Source organism: Gobio gobio, assembly GCF_949357685.1.
Source record: "Gobio gobio genome assembly, chromosome: 7".
Classification (NCBI taxonomy): domain Eukaryota; kingdom Metazoa; phylum Chordata; class Actinopteri; order Cypriniformes; family Gobionidae; genus Gobio; species Gobio gobio.
Window position 1 is genome coordinate 260,156 of NC_137103.1, and position 14,994 is coordinate 275,149.

Sequence of the window (14,994 nt, forward strand, 5' to 3'; positions counted from 1 at the left end):
GTCACGTTCAGTAACTTCGCCCACGGTAGGTTCATTCTCTGCATGCATCCTGACACCATATCATAGAGGTCTGAACCCCTTGTCGTCCCCTTCATTGATTCCATCGCAAGAAACTCCTCCACTATTTCAAATGTGTCAGTAATACCTCTGATGAATATAAGCAGCTGGGCAGTGTCTTTAATATCAGTGCTCTCATCCAGCGCTATTGAAAAGTATGTGAAATCGGTGGCCCTTTTTATCAATGCAGATGTCAGCTCATCATCAATTACCTCGATGCGACGAGTAACTGTACGGCGAGACAGGCTCACATTTTCGAACTGACTTTTGCTGTCAGGGCACAGCACGCTAGCTGCCTCTACCATACAGTCTTTTACAAACTCGCCATCTGAAAATGGTTTGCTGTGTTTGGCGATTTTGTGTGACACCATATAGCTCACTTTTGTTGCTGACTCCTGTACATTAGACTGCTTGGAAAAAATATTCTGCCTGGCAGTTAAGTTGGAGGACAATTTCGTGGCTTTTTCTTCCCTCTCCTTTGCGGAGAAATTCACGGCATAATTAGCATGTTTAGCATTGTAGTGCCTGCTAATATTATATTCTTTAAAGACAGAGATGCTCTCCTGACATATCAGACAAATCACCTTTGGCCCGACGTTCGTGACGAAATATTTTGACGTCCATTCTTTATTGAATGCTCGACATTCAGAGTCAACTTTTCTCTTTTTCACTGCACTCATTTTGACAAATTGTTTATGCCGCCGGTCGTTTAGAATTTGTTTCTTTGAGAAATGAAGAAGAGAAGTAAAGTCACAAATTGTAATTTCACACAGCGACATCTGTTGGTTTGTCAGATAAAAGGCGGCATGTGTGTCCGGCTGCAGTATGAAATGACAGAGGGGGCACGTGAAATTGTTAAGGGGTCTTAACTTTATACCATCAATGATCAATACACACTGATAACTAGCTTAATAAAAAGATAAGCCAGCGTCATTTACTATGCATATATTAACCCTTTCACGCTTAATTTTAATATTCTAACTGACTCCCCAGTGAGTTTTTTCAAGGCGATTCCTATTTTAGATTGTTCCCCCTTAATGTTTCCATGGCGATGCGTCATATTTGTCACGTGACACCGCACCCACAATAACACTGTATTACAGATGCATCGCTTTTATTCTCAGAGAATCAGGGTCATCAGTTTCTCCCGAAATACGTGCAAGAAAGTGGCCGGTGAAAGGTGACAAGAATAGAGTAAACTTAATAGTTACTTCCACTATGTTTGTCTGATATAATATCACTTCGGAAAAATAATCTTTGAATAGATTGTTATTGCTGCTTCCACAGCCATCAGTGTGTATTTTACAAACTCCAAATGTATTGTTTTACTCGTGCTTATGTGTATTGAAATGTCTGAAACCTAAAATAAACATTATGAGGTTGAAAAAAACTGCATAGTTGTGATATATGACAGCGCTGAGGCTGAGCTCGTCCGTCTCTGGCTCAGCGCCAACCAACGCGCAACAGCACAGTTTGAATCCGGCAGTCATGCGACATCACTGAACATTCAAATACCATGTGGGACCGAACTCTCAGGGGCACAGAAGTAAAAATCCCATATATGCGACCATAACGATCAAAAACTTAAACATTTAATTTGTAATCCTGAATACAAAAATTCAACTTTCATCCAAATTGCCAGCACATCGAGTGCATCGCGGGGGCCGGATTGAAGCACTATGCGGGCCGGATCCGGCCCCCGGGCCGTATATTGCCCATGTATGCTTTAGGAAGTTAATAAAGTGGGAAGTTGAATGTCAGGCTAGTGATATATTCATTTTCTCTCCCAAAACACAAGCGTTGAACTTAGTTCGTATTATTATAAATTTTTTTTAATGTTTTTCGTGGCAGGCATTAAAAAGAAGCTATAGACACACTGTAACGTTAATTGCTGACAGGAAGATACCACATTCGGTAAGACAAATGATCATCGTTATTTTCAGTAAGAAATGAACAACACTATCAAAAACAATAGCATAATACTGATCTGTATGTTACACAATGAAATATGCCAAAAACTGACCAGCAGAAAGACGGCTCCTGCTGTTTAGTTAACCTTTCGCAAAGTCATCATAAAAAACATTCATTAAAGCAGTGTTCATCAATTGGTGGGTCGTTTTGAGTGGGTTCTACTCTGTTTTTTGGTTGTAGGATAGCAGTTTGCACCAATTCTGTAAAAGGGTCGCAGCTTAATGTCCATGGTAAAAAGTGGGTCCAATGGCCTAACCAGTGGAGAACCACTGCTTTAGAGCACAAAATTAGGGCACTATTACTTATCCATATAGCAATGTTTATTATGGAAATCTAGTTTGGGCCACCTAGCAGCCTATGGAGGAGTGATCCAGCACTCAGATTTCATCAAAAATATCTTAATTTGTGTTCCGAAGATGAACGAAGGTCTTACGCGGTTGGAACAACATGAGGGTGAGTAATTACTGACAGAATATACATTTTTGGGTGAACTATCCCTTTAAACAAAGTTAATGTATTTTTGGGGTTGTTCCAACCCCCCAGATGTTTTAAGATTCTATTACAATAAAAATAATACAATCTACATGTCTTTGGTTTGAACATTCATTATATGACATTAAGAGAGCTGAGGAATGCTATGCTTCCTGCTGCCGCTGGCAGTCCTAACAGGCGGCATGTCTGCTGTTCTTTTTGTTACCCAAATGTACGTTTTACTGTAAGCCTAGTAAGTGAGAACACACAAATTCAAGGTAATCCAGGTCAAGTGGCTGCTGACTGACAACATGCTGGAGCTGTGTGTGGAGCCTCTCAAACATTGTTTGTGCAAGCAGTTCCTAGAGAGAGGGGGAAAGAGGAAAAATGTATGAGGTCAAAAATACTGGTATAATTGAACATGACCAGTAGAATGACCAAAAACTACACTTTGCTTTATTCTTAATATCTTCATGACCATTAGTGATAGAGACCTCAAATATTGGCACACGATATTGGCACACATATACATCTTAAACTCAAACCACATGAAAATATAAATAACAGGTGATTGTCATTAAATGACAACTGTTGCCAATGAGCTGTGGAAAAAAAGTTATTTTAATACTATGAATTTGCAGTTTGTAATTAACTAGCTAAACTACATGACCCAAAGTACTTAACTACTGAAAAAGCTACAGAGATTTTAAATGCACTGCAGTTTAACTACAACCAACTACTGTAAACTGTAGATTAAGTGGTAATTGAATATATGCATCATAAATAAAATGGCCAGACATATTTTTATCTTTTCTATTGTTATCACCATCTCATAACTTCGCCACTTCACAGTAACTTGTAAAGGTAATAAAAAAACAAACTTCCTAAAGTGTCACAATAAGTGGGAAAAACGAGTCCAAAAAGACATATAATAGGTGGATCTGGCAACACGGAGGTTTCACCCGCGCTCTCAAGCCCCGTTCACTGTTCTAACGTTACATATGAAGTGGTTTAAAAGGCTAATTAATCATTCAGAGAGCTTGAAATTTTATTTTTGAATATAAAAAAAATTACCGAGGCCCGGACCTCGGTGACCTGACCTCATAGCTGGCTACGGCCATTCACCCTACCCACGACAGACATTTCTGGAGTTTGATATTTACTAACATTTATAACATTTGATTTTATTCACCAGTCCAGCAAAGACAGCAAACTCACCTGTTGGCCACTCATCTTGTTCAAAAAACGTCCCCCACGCTAGCGTTTCTTCTTCTCTTCTCTTTCCATGTCCGTGGCGGCGCCAAGCAAGTCGGTAACAGCGCCACCTGCTGTCGTGGAGTGCGAATTACATGACCGTTTACTAGCATGCGTGTGGATCTGAAGGCATTTGCGTGTGGATCAGCAAGGCGAAAAATTAGTGCCAAAAGTCACGTGACAGTTTTTCGTACTTGTAGAATTTTGTTTTGTACTTGAAGGATTTTGTTTTGTACTTGAAGGATTTTTGTTTTGTACTTGAAGGATTTCGTTTTGTACTTGTAGAATTTTGTTTTGCACTTGAAGGTTTTTTTTTTACTCGAAGGATTTTTTTTTGTACTTTAAAGATTTTAGTTTGTACTTGAGGGTATTTTTTGTCATTGAAGAAATACGTTTCTTTGTATATGTAAAACGTACTGTATTTTTGATAGGTACGTTTTTTTTATTTGCAGAACAAAATGCATTAGTTTGTGAGTGATGTTTTGCATTTGCAAACCACGCTGAGTTTGTTTGTGAATCGTTGGGTGCGAGTAAAACACGTTGTGTGTGTGTGTGTGAGGTTTTGGCATGATTCTAACTCCATAGCTCTAGACCTTCGATCACACACAGCCCGCCCCGCCCCTCCCCCGATGCCGCTGTTGCGCGCTCAGACAGCAACAGTTCAGGTCAGCGCGTGCCCGTCAGTCAACAATTTCAAAAGAAGTAAGAAGACGAAGAAGACTACCGTACATAAGTCAAAAAATATTCTTTAGTAAAAGAAGACGGGGAATTATGTGTCGTGACGTGCTTTTTAAGTGCCAAATGGTTACAGTATACTGTTACAGCAGCTTTTTGATGTGTCTTTGACACGTTTTGACAAGAGTTAACTTTACCTAGCTAACGTCGTTAGCTGGTGCATGTTATGTCAATTTTCAGACAATGAAGAGAAAGTCCACAGACATCTCTTCTTATTTTAAGAAGAAAAGTACAGAAGGAGGAGTGAAAGAGATGGCAGGGGAGCAAGAGAGGCTTAGTAATAGTGAGGATGAGGAGGAAGATGCTTTTATTTGTATCTGCTAGTATCTGCTTTTCCCCAGTAACTGTTTTGTTTGCAATAAATGTACACCTTATGCCAAATATAATTGCAAAATAAAACAGAATTGTTGTGCAACTCAAAATGTTAACTGTACTGTTATTAGTCTATGCACATTATATAATTAGTAAAATTAAATATAACACAATAAACCAAAGTATATCAGTAGGAGTTTCCTTAAGTCTTTCTGATAGTTTTCTACAGGCCGGTTTACTACACCAGTAGAATACAATTCTGAAATTATGGTTTCTAGTTTTGGTGTGCCACCCCAAGATTTTAAGTGGCCCCATCTGGCCACCCCTATGAAACATTTCTGGAGGCGCCACTGAGCTCGGGAAGATGGTCGTGGGTTTTTTTCCCCCTTTCTCGGTCGCGCGCCACCAGTTTAAAAGAGCTCTTCTGATTGGCCGAGATTCTCCGCTCTTTGAACAGGGCCTGCCGCTGCCTCACAGATGCACAAATCACTTTTGCTCCACATTTCCCGTAGTATATGGTGCAAAAGTGAGAGCGCGCGGAACTTGTCATTTGAAGGCGAAACAAATGCGTTTGAGACTCGTAGCAGCAGATTCAAGCAGTTGTAGTGATTGGACTTGTGATTGTGTTAGAAAAATATCCAAGAAAAGTAATGCATTTGTGACCAAATATTCTACAAGTGTGCACCTCTCATTGCATGGATTCACATATTAATTCGCGGGTGTGCAAAATTTGTCCGTGACTTCACATTTTTGATACGGGTGTGTGAATGCGTTTTGCACCATATTCACTGCAGCAACTGTAGCAAAAATGTGAGCGTATGAGTTTTTTCATGTGTAACTCGTAGAATAGGATTTGTGCACCTGCAGTGAAGAATGTGTGAAGGTGGAACTGTTGTGTTGTGTTTGTAGGTGAGAAAAAAAATCTACAAGTTTACAACTCCTAAAATATTTTTCTCTGTGACTTCAAATTTATTGATACACATGTGTGGATATGCTCTACAGATACAAATTCCACTCGCACGCGTGTTCAGTTGTTTTGCACCAAATATACCTTCATACGCTCCCTTGTGCCATCTGTGGCATTGAGCTGTGATAAAACTGCACATTTAGAGTAGAGTTTAGGAGAAGTGCTCACTAACACACATTTAGGCAGATTTGTGAACAATATTTGAGAGAAATAGGCCTTTTGTGTGCATAGAAAAAGTTCTTTGAGTTCAGCTCATGAAAAATGTGTGGAAAAACAAAAGTGTTGCGTTTATAATTTTGTTCAGTGAATTAAATTAAACTGCCAGTAAGTGACGGTAAATCAGTCTTTATGAGCGAGTCATTCAGTAATGAAGAGGCTGTATTTATGAATGAATCGTTGAATCATTGACTCTCATGATTCGTTCAAAGCCGCAGACTCGTTCATGAAACACAGCTGTGTGCTGCAGTTCTGCTCTGGCTTTCATTGGGACTGGTATACTGACAACACCATGTTTAAACTGAACATCACTTAATATCACCTTTAGTTGAACTGTTGTACAGTCGTGTGTCGGGAAACATGGCGTTCTCGCTCGTATAACATGATCAGCTCACCTGTGGGGTGTGTGTTTGTGTGGAAGAGAGTTTAAATCGATCTCTATGCACAGTCTGTGTTCTTCACAGGGCCGTAGACATTGAGGAGGACAAGCCCCCCCCAATCATTAGAAATAGACAAATTTTCCCCCCAATATTTGAAATTCTTGCCCTGCTCTCCTGCACTTCATTACACAGCGCTCTGTGTGTTCAAGACATGGCGAAGGCCTTGGTTCTTCATGCCACGTTTACAGAGGTTGATTGTCGAGAACGGCAGTAATGCCCATCACCTGCTCGCTGCTTGTGTGGATGAGGTCAGTTTTGACCGAAAGATGAGGTCATTTGATTGGATGTCATGTATTTATGGCATTTTACCTGCTAGAAATACATGCTCAGTCTTTATAATGTAATGTTAAGGTAAAACTCAGTTTGAGAGCCGCTGAGCTACAGGACTGCATCTGTCTGCTGAACGGCCATCAACGTTTTCTGTTTAAGTCAAAGCGCTGTTGTGTACGCGGCCCCTAAATTAATAACTAATCATTTTTACAACAGAAGTGAATTAATGCTGAACTTCCTTAAGCTGGACAATGACTTTCTTCTATAGAGCTGCTGTACAGCCAAAACAATCTCTCTTCCATTCTGCTATCACTGTAAGTAAATGATTGTGACCTGACTTGTTATTCAGGTTTGACTTGTTTTGTCCAGGGCGTTTCTCACAATTCTCAGTGCGCATGTCTGGGAAACTCCCTCTACTCGCTGTCATTGAGTCTGTGTTATGCACTTCAATCACTGTCTGGTTTGGTTCAGCTACCAAATCTGACATCAGGAGACTACAACACACAATCCAGACTGCAGAAAGGATTATTGGTGCCTCCCTGCCAACCCTCCAGGACCGGTACTCTTCCAGAGTGAGGAAGAGAGCAGGGAAAATAATCCCAGACTCCGCTCACCCTGGACACCTCCTGTTTGAACTGTTACCATCAGGACGGTGACTCCGATCACTGGGCACTAGAACATCTAGGCACAGGAACAGTTTCTTCCCACAGGCCATTTCCCTTTTGAACAGTTAAAATACACCCCCACCCCACCACCCCCCAAAGCATATGCCTGTAAGTGCAATACTCCCACTGTTTAGTGCAATATCTTCTAAACTCAGGAGATATTTATATTTATATTTATTCATACTACTCACATACTGTAAATATGTTTATAATCTGTAAATGTTTATTCTGACTAAACGTAACTGTGACCTAATATTTTTTTAATGCTATTTTCATATTTTTATTCTTAGAATTTGTATTAGGCTACTATGTTCTTGTTGTGTATTGTTTATGTGCACTGGAAGCTTCAGCACCAAGAAAAATTCCTTGTGTGTGCAAGAACACTTGGCAATAAAGCTCTTTCTGATTCTGATGAATATTCACTGAAAACCTCATAACACCTGATTAACAATCAGGCACAACAGCTCCGATCCTATTACACAAACTATCAACTGTTTTTTTGAACTATGAACTGTTTTGAAAGTGCTTCATTGAAACGTCATTACCTTTTTTAAATAATCCATTAAACAAGTTTTTTTTTTTTTTGTTAGGGTTAGGTTAGGTAATTTTCAATTTCATTTCGTCTGAGCGTTGTCTCAAGGACACGCCCATTATCGGGAAATTAGTTTTCCACAGAACCTGAGTATTCTCCGGCTCATTCTAGAGTTTAACGCTGAGCAGGGGATCCCTAATGAGCAGCCGTGACAGCAGAGAGAGTGTGTGTGTGTGTGTGTGTGTGTGTGTGTGTGTGACAGCAGAGAGAGAGTGTGTGTGACAGCAGAGAGTGTGTGTGTGTGACAGCAGAGAGAGAGTGTGTGTGACAGCGGAGTAAAGCGGACGTGGAGCGGTACATCTCCTCAGTTCACCGCGCCTCTCCCTCTCAGAAAGAGAAGGTAAGAAGCGACAGAAGCCACACACACACACACACACACACACACACACACACACACACACACACACACACACACACACACACACACACACACACACACACACACACACACACACACACACACACACACACACACACACACACACGTTTGTTTTTGTGAAATGTGAGGACATTCCATAGGCGTAATGGTTTTTATACCGTACAAACCGTATTTTCTATCCTATGGGAGGCCGAATGGGACGAAACACATTGAAACACTTGTCCGTTCATGTGAAACACTTGCGCGTTCATGTGAAACACTTGCGCGTACCTGTGAAACACTTGCGCGTACATGTGAAACATTTGCGCGTACCTGTGAAACACTTGCATGTGCGTGTGAAACACTTGCGCGTACCTGTGAAACACTTGCATGTGCGTGTGAAACACTTGCGCGTACCTGTGAAACACTTGCATGTGCGTGTGAAACACTTGCGCGGACTAACATATATTTATGCATATATGAAACGCATGTAATTAGATAGAACGTACTTGCACACACCCTGTAATTGCCCACGTACTGTTGTACCTGCATAAAGACACTGCACTTTCAAACATTCTCACGTGTGAGAGAGCAAAAATATTTTTAGTGTGTCCGGAAGGCATTTCATTGCAACCGGAAGTAGCTCAAATAGTCTCCATTTATGGCTCTGTCCAAACTTGTTTAACAATGAGGTATTTGTTGTTATTTTTTGCAATAGGCTTTTTCGTATGTGATCACTCGTGTGTAACTGCTAACTCTGAGGAAATTTTTCATTTTATTTCACGTGTCCTTCGGTGCATAGAATGTTTACAAACTGACCCTGCAATCCCATACTTTACTGAACTAGAGCACCATGCACGGACAGTTCGTTCAATTACGAATGTAGTTACTCGTGCGGGAGGCCAGGGGTCTGAAGAATGCATTATTATTCTGGAGTCATTATATCATAATATCAATTTAATTCTGCAGCAGTTTGACAATCAAATACTACAAGACACCGAAAATTGCATCGTCCCGCCAACAGTTCCCAGTGGCACAGCTGGTCGCCCACGTTATGATTTGACAGCGGATCAGATTAACCACTGCTTGGATCTGGGTTATAACTGGCAGGGAATATCTTTAATGTTTGGAATAGACAGGCGAACATTATTTCGTCACAGGCAACGTCTTTCTATTCCATCAAATGAATACAGCTCATTGTCAGATGAGAATCTGACTTTAATCATTAGGCAAATTCTAGAGAACACTCCAAATGCTGGTGAAACATATGTCAGGGGAAGTCTTCGCTCAAGGGGATTCCGCATTCAGAGGTGGAGGGTCCGACAAATTCTGCAGGAAATTGACCCTGTCGGGCGATGCTTGCGACGTAGGCAAGCCATTCGTCGCAGAATTTACAGTGTCGGAGGTCCTAATGAATTATGGTATGTAGACTAATCAATGAACTATTCTCATAACCACTGGATGTTGTTGTAACTTAACAGATTTATTAAACGTTTCCGACTGTCTGTAGAAGCAGTAATATATTAACTGCGATAAGTGCAGTTACAATAGGTATTAGCCTACGCCAGAATGACATAGAAAGTTTAAAAAACAGCATTTATCTGAAATAGAAAGCTTTTGCAACATAATGAATTTCTAAACGTTTGATCAATTGAATGCATCCTTGCTGAATAAATGTATTACGTTCTTTCCAAAAAAAAATATAGCTTTTTTTACTTTCTATTCTTCAAATAATCCTGATTAAAAATTGTACACAACTGTTTTCAACACAGATAATCATAAATGTTTGTTGATCATCAGATCCTCATATTAGAATGATTAGTGAAGGATGTGACACTGAAGACTGGAGTAATGATGACATTCAGCTTTGATAACTGAATAAATGACACTTTACTATATAATCACATAGAGAGCAGCTGATTAACATTGTAATAATATTTCACAATATTACTGTTTTTGCTGTATTTTGGATCAAATAAATGAAGCCTTGGTGAGCAGAAGAGACTTCTTTCAAAAACTTTTGACCGGTAGTGTATCACTATTAGCCTTCAGCAGATTCTCCCAACCTGGCAGTAGTTTTGTGAACGAGAATCATTTTGGTGTTGTGCCTACAGGAAAGTGACTTTAAAAGACAAAAAAATAATTCTTAATTTTTTTATTTTAACTTTTCTTTAAAGCTCCCTGGCTTACAGAATAATTGGATTTCATTGGATTTTACAAGGTGAGCAGCTCAATAAACCATTTCCATTTTCTCCTTTGACAGGCACATAGACGGAAACCATAAATTGGTTAGATGGAGGATGGTGTTCCATGGATGCGTAGACGGATATAGCCGTACAATCATATACCTTGACTGCTTAAATAACAACAGGGCTTCCAGCGTTTTGTCCCTGTTTCAAAGAGGGGTGTGCAACTTCGGATTGCCTTCTAGAGTCCGTTGTGATCGTGGTATGGAAAACATTGAGGTGGCTAGATTCATGCTGAGCAGAAGAGGACTGAACAGGGGAAGTATCATAGCAGGACGCAGTGTTCACAATCAGAGAATAGAGAGGCTTTGGGGTGAACTTAACCGTGTAGTGTCATACTATTACTCAGACTTGTTCAGTTTCATGGAGAATCAATTTATTCTTGATTCACTGTCTGAACTGCACCTCTTTGTGTTACATTATGTTTACCTGCCACGAATCCAAAGGGCTGCGAGGGAATTCACAAACCAGTGGAATAACCACGCTTTATCTACAGAGCGACACATGACACCTTTGCAGTTGTGGTACAGAGGAGTGATTTGTCGTGTTGGCCAGAATAACATGGCAGTGAACAGTGTATTTGACACAAATGACTCTTCAATTAATGTTGACACTGGACACATGGCAGCAGATGTGCTCAGCAACCAAGTTGCAATTCCTGAAAACACTTTTAATTTAAACGACACTACCCTGAATGAAATCCACCAAACGTTTGATCCTTTACAAGATGATGGTAATCACGGAATTGACATTTTCTTGGCTCTTGTAAATTTTCTTGAAACGAGACAGTAATTGTACATTTGTTTTTGCAAGTTTCTTAAACAAAGTCAAGTGTCATCTCATATGTATGTGTTGAATAGTGAGACAAAAAAACAAGAAAAATGTCATGTTCATTATGTTAAGTAATGAATTGCTTATTGTACCATACAATAAAGATCTCGAGAGCCTCAGAACATGTAATGTTTATTTTAACAAAACATACAGAATTTGCATCTTCACTTCACTTCCAAACGTTAAAGTGCATAGTAGTGCTGAAAAAGTAAACGTAAAGTTGTCTTAGTGTTTATTCAAATAACAACTAAAATTGCACTAAGACCAACAAAAAACAGTCTAACAAGGCTTAACTCATTGAAGGGAGAGTTCCACCCAAAATCACTGTTTATACTGCAGGTATGTGAAATCTATTTTGTGTTATGTTGAATTAATCTTTCACAGGTACCATAAGAATGTGGTTGTGTTAGAGGCACACTGCCCTGTTAAAGTTTACATCCAAGCCCCTGAACAGACATGCACTTATTCTGTATTTAGTATTTTCAGTTCGGTAGATTACAAGTGAATAATAACCTGTTAAAGGGATGGTTCACCCAAGAATGAAAATTCTGGCATCATTTACTCACCCTCAAGTTGTTCCAAACCTGTATGAGTTTCTTTGTTCTGCTGAACACAAGAATGTTTGTAACAAAGCAGATAGAGCAACCATTGACTACCATAGTTCAATGGTTGCTCTATCTGCTTTGTTACAAACATTCTTCAAAATATCTTCTTTTGTGTTCAGCAGAACAAAGAAACTCATACAGGTTTGGAACAACTTGAGGGTGAGTAAATGATGCCAGAATTTTCATTCTTGGGTGAACCATCCCTTTAACAGGTTATTATTCACTTGTAATCTACCGAACTGAAAATACTAAATACAGAATAAGTGCATGTCTGTTCAGGGGCTTGGATGTAAACTTTAACAGGGCAGTGTGCCTCTAACACAACCACATTCTTATGGTACCTGTGAAAGATTAATTCAACATAACACAAAATAGATTTCACATACCTGCAGTATAAACAGTACACTTGGCTCAACAAAACAAAAGACACCACATGGTCTCATGCCTCTACTCCATCCCAAAACCCTGCGTGTTTTGGATTCCAAAATCCATGTTGGTTTTGAAGTCCTCGTAACTCCTGTGGATGGGTAGACGAAGGCAATTTATACATGTGTTGGCCACTGGATATTTGCCTTCATTGTGAAGGAACTCCAGAGATGGTGGAGGAGAAAAACCAATGGGTGGCACCATGTTTGAGCCGGTTGTGAATGTCAAAATGTCCTCAAACTTTGTTGGCCCTTCTTCCTCTGATGGAAATGTGGCATAAAAAAAAACATTAAACATGCCAACAAGGTTAACAACTACTATTAATAAACACTAAATCAACAAGACAAGCATAAAATTGTTTTCCAGTAGCTCAATTGGGGATTCCAGTTCACAAAGCCTATGTTATAGGTTTGATTCCTAGGGAACAAACATACTAAAAGAAAGAAAAAAAAACCCTACCCCTCCTCTGTACATGTATCTATTTTTAAACAACGCTTCAGACACCAATTACTGTATTTGTAACATTTTACTATAAGTATAAAGTAATGAAGTACTACAAATTATTTGCAAACTATTAGTTTGTATTTTATTCATAGTTAATATATTGTAGTCTCTACATTGTTAATATATTAGTAGGTTACTACAAATAGTGAGTTCTTCATTCATTGTCACATAATGGTGTATTTTTAGTTTTTTTCTTGAGTCAGAGTGTGTCTTGATTGTGTTAACCGTAAATAGTCCTTCACTTTAGATTAACTCGATTGATAACGGAAAATGGGAAAATGTCATTAATCAAGTGCTTTAAACCAACCTTTATTAGAGATTAACTTAATTAGTATAATTGTTCCTTAAAGGGATAGTTCACTCAAAAACGAAATGTTTATGTTTATCTGCTCACCCCCTGGGCATCCAAGATGTAGGTGTCTTTGTTTCTTCAGTAGAACACAAATGAAGACGTTTAACTCCCAACCGTTGCAGTGTGATAGTCGTATAATGCATGTCAATTGGGCTATTTTAGAGTATGAGAGCAATGAGAGTAAAAACACACAGACATACGAGTCCATATTAAACCCTGCGGCTCGTGGCGACACATTGATGTCTAAATACACGAAACCATCGGTTTCTGCGAGAAACCCAACAGTATTTATGTTATTTTTTTACCTCTTATCAGACTAATGTCATCTAGTATTCCCAGCGCCATAACTTCTGGCGAATAAGGTCAAAATACTGGCGCGATCAAAGATATATATACGTAGATGCCTCATTCGACCGATCCGCGCAGGCACTAATGAGGAATCTATGTATATATCTATGATCGCGCCGGTATTTTGCATGTATTTTGACCTTATTCGCCGGAAGTGATGGAGCGGGGACGGCTGATGCAGAGCCATTGAAAAAAATGAAATACATTTTTAAATATGGATATTTTTCTTACACAAACGCATCGCTTCGCTTCAGAAGGCCTTTATTAACACCCAGAGCCGCGTGGAGCAGTTATTTGACGGACAGATGCACTATTACTGCCATTATAATGCTTGGATTAGCAAGAACATTTTTAATATAACTCAGATTTTATTCGTCTGAAAGAAGAATGTCATACACACCTCGGATGACTTGAGGGAGAGTAAATCATGGGCAAAATTTTTTATTTTTGGGGAAACTATCCCTTTAAAGAGAGGAGAGCATATACAGTTTGTATAGTATAAAAAACATTACCTTCTATGGACAGTCCCCACAAAGATATGAATCTGTGTGTGTGAGTGTCTGTGAGTGTGAGTGTGTCTGCGAGTGTCTGTGTCTGTGAGTGTGAATGTATCTGTGAGTGTCTGTGTCTGCGAGTGTGAGTGTGTCTACAAGTGTGTGTCTGCGAGTGTGAGTGTGTCTACAAGTGTGTGTCTGCGAGTGTGTGTGTGTGTCTGCGAGTGTGTGTGTGTGTCTGCGAGTGTGTGTGTGTGTGTGTGTGTGTGTCTGCGAGTGTGTGTGTGTGTCTGCGAGTGTGTGTGTGTGTGTGTGTGTCTGCGAGTGTGTGTGTGTGCGTGTCTGCGAGTGTGTGTGTGTGCGTGTCTGCGTGCGTGTGTGTGTGTGTGCGTGTCTGCGTGTGTGTGTGTGTGTGTGCGTGTCTGCGTGTGTGTGTGTGTGTGTGCGTGTCTGCGTGTGTGTGCGTGTCTGCGAGTGTGCGTGTGTGTGCGTGTCTGCGAGTGTGAGTGCGCGTGTCTGCGTGTGAGTGCGTGTCTGCGTGTGAGAGTGCGTGTCTGCGTGTGAGAGTGCGTGTCTGCGTGTGTGAGTGCGCGTGTCTGCGTGTGAGAGTGCGTGTGTCTGCGTGTGTGAGTGCGCGTGTCTGCGTGTGTGAGTGCGCGTGTCTGCGTGTGAGAGTGCGTGTGTCTGCGTGTGTGAGTGCGCGTGTCTGCGTGTGAGAGTGCGTGTGTCTGCGTGTGTGAGTGCGCGTGTCTGCGTGTGTGAGTGCGCGTGTCTGCGTGTGTGAGTGCGCGTGTCTGCGTGTGTGAGTGCGCGTGTCTGCGTGTGAGAGTGCGTGTGTCTGCGTGTGTGAGTGCGCGTGTCTGCGTGTGAGAGTGCGTGT

The 14,994-nt window shown here is 40.4% G+C and overlaps 1 protein-coding gene across 1 annotated transcript in view; it reads left to right on the top strand.

Annotated features, from left to right (window-relative positions):
- Positions 1-8,054: 8,054 nt before the first annotated feature.
- Positions 8,055-14,994, top strand: part of LOC307129681 (ranBP2-like and GRIP domain-containing protein 3) — a 96,118-nt gene continuing 89,178 nt past the window's right edge. Inside the window, exon 1 of the mRNA XM_079822307.1 lies at positions 8,055-8,290. The gene's annotated coding sequence lies outside the window, so the exon portion shown is untranslated. The remainder of the gene's footprint in view (positions 8,291-14,994) is intronic.